Source organism: Oncorhynchus mykiss, chromosome 25 (genome assembly GCF_057628025.1).
Source record: "Oncorhynchus mykiss isolate SJ-2025 chromosome 25, ASM5762802v1, whole genome shotgun sequence".
Taxonomy (NCBI): domain Eukaryota; kingdom Metazoa; phylum Chordata; class Actinopteri; order Salmoniformes; family Salmonidae; genus Oncorhynchus; species Oncorhynchus mykiss.
The window spans coordinates 25223552-25232498 of record NC_143046.1 but is presented as its reverse complement, the minus strand read 5'-3'; positions in this window follow the sequence as shown (position 1 = coordinate 25232498).

Below are 8947 nucleotides of genomic sequence, written 5' to 3'. Positions count from 1 at the left end.
TTCAAGCAGAACGGGCCAATCAGACTATTGGTCGCATCTTACGCAGTCTTTCTTTTCGCAACCCTGCGTCTTGGTCAGAACAGCTCCCCTGGGCAGAATACGCCCACAACTCGCTTCCTTCGTCTGCGACCGGGCTATCTCCTTTTCAGAGTAGCCTCGGGTACCAATCTCCGCTGTTCTCATCTCAGTTCGCCGAGTCCAGCGTCCCCTCCGCTCAGGCTTTTGTCCAACGTTGCGAGCGCACCTGGAAGAGGGTCAGGTCTGCACTTTGCCGTTATAGGACGCAGACTGTGAGGGCTGCTAATAAGCGTAGAACTAAGAGTCCTAGATATTGTCGCGGTCAGAGAGTTTGGCTCTCCACTCAGAACCTTCCCCTTAAGACGGCTTCTCGCAAGTTGACCCCGCGGTTCATTGGTCCGTTCCGTATTTCTCGGGTCATTAATCCTGTCGCAGTTCGACTTCTTCTTCCGCGATACCTTCGTCGCGTCCACCCGGTCTTCCATGTCTCCTGTATCAAGCCCGTTCTTCGCGCCCCCGCTCGTCTTCCCCCCCCCCCCCCCATCCTTGTCGAGGGCGCACCCATCTACAGGGTCCGCAGGATTTTGGACATGCGTCCTCGGGGCCGTGGTCACCAGTACCTCGTTGATTGGGAGGGGTACGGTCCTGAGGAGAGGAGTTGGGTTCCCTCTCGGGACGTGCTGGACCGTGCGCTGATCGAGGATTTCCTCCGTTGCCGCCAGGTTTCCTCCTCGAGTGCGCCAGGAGGCGCTCGGTGAGTGGGGGGGTACTGTCATGTATTGTCATGTTGTGTCTTTCTGTCCTTTCCTTTCACCCTGTCTCCCTCTGCTGGTCGTATTAGGTTACCTTTTCTCCCCCGCTTTCCCCCAGCTGTTCCTTGTCTCCTCTTGACTACCTCGTCACCCCTTCTCCCACCTGTTCCCTTTTTCCCTCTGATTAGTCCCCTATATCTCTCTCTGTTTTTGTTCCTGTCCTTGTCGGATTCTTGTTTGTTGTGTTTCATGCCTGAGCCAGACTATCGTCATGTTTGCTGTAACCTTGTCCTGTCCTGTCGGAATCTGCCGGTCTATCTGAGCCTACCTATGTTTGGTTATTAAAGAAGCTCTGTTTAAGTTAGTTCGCTTTTGGGTCCTCATTCACTCACCGTAACAGTTACTGTTGGCTGATAATGTTTACTTTGCAAGTTACCGGTAGAAACTTTGTACAGTTGGCTAAAAATAGTGGTAAGTAGACCTAATGTACTTTTTTCTCAAACCAAAGTAGGCCTACCTAGTGACGTTAGCTTACATTATCCCTTTTTGAACATTGTTTTTAAGAGTATTTAATCACGATTGCTGCTGACAGACATGATAAGTTGCATTGATTAATGGAATTGGCTAGCTAGCTAATAATGACAAATTGGCTAGCTAGCTAACAACAGATCACGTCAATATGGCTAGTTAACAAGCTAACTTTCAGGGGACAAACTAGTTGGCTATATACAAATATTGTTTGATTTGATTGCCATCTACAGTGATGATGACAATAGTCTGACTGACAACTTTACCAGGACGATGTCAAGCTCTTTCTAAAAGCCTAATCTTTGATGAAGCAAGCTAAATTACACATTTTGTTTGCTTTAGCTAGCTAGCTACATACCGAACGTATCTGGCTACCTTCAAGTATCTGAAAATCCATTATTAATTGATATTGTTATCTAGCTATTTTAAGATGAATGCACTAACTGTAAGTCACTCTGGATAAGAGTGTCTGCTAAATGACTAAACTGTATAACTCTGATGATAGAGTTAAATGTGGAATAATCTGAAATGTATAGTTCATACTATGCTCTTCAAAAGGTAATGATATTAAAACCAAATAGTTATAAAATGTATTTAACAATTCCTTGAAAACAGCATAGTTGTCAATGGTTTTAGCTGAGCTGGAGGTCTTCTTGCCTCCCAGCAGCCAAATCGAACACTATTGTGACATTGAATTTCTTGTTCAATCACATGTAAGCCTCAAGGCTTTGTAATGGGCAGCTCCCATGTCTGTCATGTCGAGTGGTTGTGAAGCCAATTCATTTACTTTTATGACTTTGGTCAGAGCTACATATTTTAGATTTGTTGCATTCCTGCCACAACCTGGTACAGTGCATTTTAGAAGGTATTCACACCCCTTGACTCCCCCCCCCCCCCCCCCCCAAAAAAAATAATTGCGTTACAGCCTTAATTTAAAATTGACATTATTTGCCACTGGTCTGCAAACAATACCCCTTAATGTCAAAGTGGAATTATGTTTTTAGACATTTTTACAAATTCATTAAAAATGAAAAGTTTGATATGGCAAGCTTAAATAAGTTCAGGAGTAAAAATGTGCTTAACGAGTCACATAATAAGTTGCATGGACTCACTCTCTGAGCAGTAATAGTGTTCAACATGATTTTTGAATGACTACCTCATCTCTGTACCCCACTCATACAGGTAAGGTTCCTCAGTGGAGGAGTGAATTTCAAGCCCAGATTCACCCACATGGTTGAGGTTAACCAATGCCACGCAAAGAAGAGCACCTATTGGTAGATGGGTACAAATAAAAAAGCAGACAATGAATATCCCTATGAGCATGGTGAAGTTATTACTTTGGATGGTGTATCAATACAGCATGTCACTATAAATATACAGGTGTCCTTCCTAACTCGGAGAGGAAGGAAACCGCTCCGGGATTTCGCCCTGAGGACAATGGACACTTTAAAACAGTTACAGAGTTGAATGGCTGTGATAGGAGAAAACTGAGGATGGATCAACAACACCGCAGTTACTCCGTAATACTAACCTTATTGACAGAGTGAAAATATCCAAACAATGCATCTTGTTTGCAACAAGGCGCTATAGTTGTAAGTAAAAAAATGTGGCAAAGCAATTTACTTTTAGTCCTAAATACAAAGTGTTATGTTTGGGGCAAATCCAATACATTGCTGAGTACCACTCTCCATATTTTCAAGCATAGCGGTGGCTGCATCATGTTATGAATATGGTTATAATTGTTAAGAACCGGGGAGTTTTCAGGATAACAAATAAACGGAATGGAGCTAAGCACAGGCAAAATCCTTCAGGAAAACCTGGTACAGTCTGCTTTCCACCAGACACTGGGAGATTAATTCACCTTTCAGCAGGACAATAACCTAAAACACAAGCCAAATCTACACTAGTTGCTTACCAAGAAGACTGTGAATGTTCCTGAGTGGCGAAGTTACAGTTTTGACTTATATCTACTTGAAAATCTAAGGCAAATCTGAAAATACTCATAGTTGTAATCACTGCCAAAGGTGATTTTATAAAGTATTGACACAGAGGTATGAATACTTATGTAAATGAGATATTTCTGTATTTAATTTTCATTTGCTAATATTTCTAAAAACATGTTTTCACTTTGTCATTATGGGGTACTGTGTGTAGATGCATGAGAAAAAACATCTCAATCAATCAAATGTATTTATAAAGCCCTTTTTACATCAGCCGATGTCACAATGTGCTATACAGAAACCCAGCCTAAAATCCCAAAACAGCAATTGAATCAGTTTTGAATACAGGCTGTAACACAACAAAATAAGGAATAAGTCAAGGGGTATGAATACTTTCTGAAGGCACTGCATTTGGCCCAGCCATTCATGGATTTTACGGAGCAGACCTGCGAAATTCGAGGCATCCATCTGAATCTCTACCTGGTGCCAAGTGTTCATTAGCACATTCATCTCATTTGACGTTTGGCCTCTTTCCCTGTTATTTTTGTGTCAGGCGGCGGTGAGTTTGATTGTGGCTTCTATTATCGCAGAAAACATCTCCTCTAAATATCCACGAGCGCTTGTTTACCTTGGTGCGAACGCCGCTCTCCTTGATACTCCAGATCATTTAGCAAATAAACAAATTGGAGAGATGGAGCAATCATTGTGTCATTTTTTTCAGCTTAATTTCACAGCACGATTCATTTATCCTTGTCCTTCCAATTAGTTGAACGTCAACTCTTTCTCTATCCACCCAACAGAGGCAACAGTTTTTCAAGTAAACATTTCTTCCCTAAAAAAGTAAAGTAATCGCACTTACAACGGACATTATTCCATAACATAATTTAGTTTGGGAACTTAAATGCCTCCACTCTTCTAACAAAGTAACATAACATCCCACTCTCAATCTTTAAGTTAAAGTAGGGTTTCCAACAACACAGTTTGAGGCTTTATATCCCTTTAAATCTCAGTTTGCGTATCATGACATATTATTTCCTCTCAGTCAGAAGTTGCCGCTCGTCAGACACTTGTCATACACTGTGGACAGTGTCAGGTGGGTAGCGTTGGGCAGCCTAGTGTGTGACTCACTAGAGCCCTGGTCAGCCATCAACACTTCCTGCCTCTGCCTCTGGCATGCTATACCACTCAGATGGACCATGATTAGGGGATATTAAGCGCCAGAGAGTGGGGCCACTAGCAGAGCAGAGCCGGGGGTGTTCATGACAGAGCATGGCAGGATGCATGACAGGTGTGTTGTGGTTCCAGGCTGCTGGCTCTTTTAGTCTGTACTGGATCGTATAGCTGGCGGATGGGGATCGGAGATGGGTTGGATTTTGTGGAGTTAGGTAAGTATAAGGGTTTGTACAATCTCTCTCTCTCTCCATCCATCCATCCATCCATCCATCCATCCAGGCCATCTGGCCCAGCTTGTCAAGCACTTAGCTCTTATCCCGGCCACTGCACTCACTGGTAATGAAACAGGATCGCTCATTGTCAGCCTAACAGTCATCACTGTACCAATACCAGGGGTCACAGGTGCACCACTCCAAAATGCCACTCTGACCTTGGCCAGAACAGCATCAGTGACAGGCCAACAGCCACGTCTGAGGATCAGGCAGGCAGGCAGGCAAACCAATTTGTTCTCTGTTTGCACAAGGATGACCTTTGATTCATTTTAGAGTTATTTAGCTGTCATAATTCTGAGTTAGAGTTGTTATTCTGTTGCATTCATTGTTGAATAATGCTGGAAGCACATTTTGTATTGTTTCTGTGAGCATTCAACAACAATATCTAAAACAGACACAAAAGGGAATATTGCCTTGTTGAATATTTAATAACACCCTTCATTTTTACAGCAATGTCAAAAACTCATAGAACCCAATTAATCTGTGTTATGAGAATGTATGGCCAGAGACCAAACAGTAAGTCATCCATCATTGATAATAACAATGCACAGAGGATATGGCCTTATGGGTCAGCAGAGGTGCTACAGTAAGCAAAGTCTCCTGTTTGTTCATCTTTATTTTTCACCTACTGCTGTATTCATTAAAAACTACCCAAAGGTATCTAAAAGGGCTTGGCACATTAATCCAGAGTTTAAATATCCCAGATGTAAGTTCCAACCTAATCAATACACTCATATAGACAAAACTTCTACACCCACATATAGAATATTACAGTTTACTACAGAATACTATAGTACTTTAATATAGTACTTATAGTATTCTGTAGTAATCAATAGTACTGTATACTGTAGAATGCTATACTCCACTCTGTTGTATCCCACGATCATGTGTAGTACTTACTATAGAATTGTATAGTGTGCTGTAGAATGCTGCACACTAATTTTATAAAGATAATAAAACATAAACACTATAGTAAAAAGTACAGAAATGCCCAAAAACACTACAATAAACACTGCAGTATACTACGGTAATGTCCCCAAAAACACTACAGTAAATTCTACAGTATACTACAGTAAAGTCAGCAAAAACACTTCAGTAAATACTACAATAAAGTCTGTAAAAACAGGTATTTATAAAATAGTACGCTATAGTATTTTTTCAAGTAGGCACAAGTTAATTTATAGAACAGATAGAGAGGGTTGGCTGAGAGTACAGTATGTACAGGGCCTTCGGAAAGTATTCAGACCCCTTGACTCTTTCCACATTTGGTTAGATGACACAACTTCCGCCGAAGTCGACTCCTCTCCTTGTTCGGGCGGCATTCGGCGGTCGACGTCACCGGCTTTCTAGCCATCACCGCTCCATTTTTCATTTATCCATTTGTTTTGTCTTGTTCCCTGCACACCTGGTTTTCATTCCACAATCACACTACATGTATTTACTCCTCTGTTGCCCCTCATGTCTTTGTGTGAAAATGTTTGTGTGTTACGTGTTTTTGTACACACTAGGCTTGCGTGCATTTTTTCCTGTGTTATTTCACGAAGCCTGTTTGTAGTGTTATACATTTGATGTTTTGTGACTGTTTTTCCACGCTTAACACTTTGCCTTGTTGGCTGGCGTTTTTTTTGACGCAGCTGCGTCCGTCTGTATCTCTCTCCTGACAAAATAAAGTGTGCGCCTGTTCACAATTCTCTGCTCTCCTGCACCTGACTTCACCACAAGTACGCACACGACTGACATTAGATTACGTCCTTTATTCTAAAATCGCTTAAATAGTTTTTTCCCCCCTCATCAATCTACACAAAATAGCCCATAATGACAAAGCAAAAACAGTTTTTAGAAATGTTTGATAATTTATAAAAAAAGTTTCAAAAATGAAATATAACATTTACATAAGTATTCAGACCCTTTATTCAGTACTTTGTTGAAGCACCTTTGGCAGCGATTACAGCCTTGAGTCTTCTTGGGTATGATGTTACAATCTTGGCACACCTGTATTTGGAGAGTTTCTCCTATTCTTCTCTGCAGACCCTCTCAAGTTCTGTCAAATTGGATGGGGAGCGTTGCCGCACACCTATTTTTAGGTGTCTCCAGAGATGTTTGATCGGGTTCAAGTCCGGGCTCTGGCTGGGCCATTCAAGGACATTCAGAGACTTGTTCCGAAGCCACTCCTGCGTTGTCTTGGCTGTGTGCTTAGGGTCGTTCCTGTTGGAAGGTGAAACTTTGCCCCAGTCTGAGGTCCTGAGTGCTCTGGAGCAGGATTTCATTGAGGATCTCTCTGTATTTTTCTCCGTTCATCTGTGTCTCGATCCTGACTAGTCTCCCAGTCCCTGCAGCTGAAAAACACCCTCACAGCATGATGCTGCCACCACCATGCTTCACCTTAGGGATGGTGCAAGGTTTCCTCCAGACGTAACGCTTGGCATTCAGGCCAAAGAGTTCAATATTGGGTTCATCAGACCAAAGAATCTTGTTTCTCATGGTCTGAGAGTCTTTAGAGTCTTTACTCCAAGCGGGCTGTCATGTGCCTTTTACTGAGGATTGGCTTCCGTCTGGCCACTTTAAAATAAAGGTCTGATTGGTGGAGTGCTGCAGAGATGGTTGTCCTTCTGGAAGATTCTCCCATCTCCAAAGAGGAACTCTAGAGCTCTGTCAGAGTGACCATCAGGTTCTTGGTCACCTCCCTGACCAAGGCCCTTCTCTCCTGTTTGCTCAGTTTGGCAAACTTCTACCATTTAAGAATGATGGAGGCCACTGTGCTCACTGGGACCTTCAATGCTGCAAAAATGTTTTGATGCTCTTCCCCAGAACTGTGCCTCGACACAAATCTGTCTCGAAGCTCTTTGGTAATTCCTTCGACCTCAATGGCCGGGTTTTTGCTCTGACATGCACTGTCAACTGTGGGACCTTACATAGACAGGTGTGTGTGCCTTTCCAAATCATGTCCAATCAGTTCAATTTGCCATAGGTGGACTCCAATCCAGTTGTAGAATCATCTCAAGGATATTCAATGGAAACAGGACGCAACTGAGCTCAATTTCGAGTCTAAAAGCAAAGTGTCTGAATACTTATGTAAATTAGGTTTATTTTTAATACATTTGCAAAAATGTTTAAAATCCTTTTTTCACTTTGTCATTATTGGGTATTATGTGTAGACTGCTTATTTTTTAAATCCATTTTAGAATATTGCTGTAACGTAACAAAATTTGGAAAATGTCAAGGGGTCTGAACTTTTCGAATGCACTGTACTCTGTGATGTTGTTCACTACACTGAGCAGAGTGTAAAACTAATACTATGTACTATGTGCAGTTCACTACACTAAGCAGAGCGTAAAACAAATAGTATGTACTCTGTGATGTTGTTCACTACTTTCCATCTATAAATGGATTCAAATTCATCCTAGGAACTGGTTTGCCATTATTTATTAATTTATTTGAATACGACCCCAGGTCAGCCACTGGCTGTGGAAACTAAACTCTGTAATGGTTTGATGTGAAAGTTGTGTGTGTGTGTCCACTGGGCAATCTCTGCTCTGAGGAGACACACAAGGATGCTGAGGGGTAAATATAGTTATCTATCTCCTCTCTGCTTTGGCCCTCTGTTGTCTGGTGTCCCCCAGCAGATGTGTACAGTGACTCAGCCTCAGGGCTGCATCTCAATCCAAAAGAACTGTCCTTTCTTCACTCCCGTTCATGGATCTGTAATGACTGGGTGAAACTGAGCAAATACTCCATCTAGTTTCTGAAATATACAGTATCTGTCAAAGGTTTGGACACACCTACTCATTCAAGGGTTTTTCTTTATTTGTACTTTTTTCCATATCGTAGAATAATAGTGAATACATAGAAACTATGAAATAACACATATGGAATCATGTAGTAACCAAAAAAGTGTTAAACAATTCAGAATAGATTTTAGATTTTAGATTCTTCAAAGTAGCCACCCTTTGCCTTGATGACAGCTTTGTACACTCTTGGCTTTTTCTCAACCAGCTTCACCTGGAATGCTTTTCCAAAAGTGTTGAAGGAATTCCCCAATATGTTGAGCATTTGTTGGCTGCTTTTCCTTCACTCTGTGGTCCAAATCATCCCAAACCATCTCATTTGGGTTGAAGTCGGGTGACTGTGCAGGCCAGGTCATCTGATGCGGCACTCCATCACTCTCCTTCTTGGTCAAATAGCCCTTACCCTGCCTGGTGGTGTGTTGAGTCATTGTCCCAGATGGGGTGGCATATTGCTGCAGAATGCTGTGGTAGCCATGCTG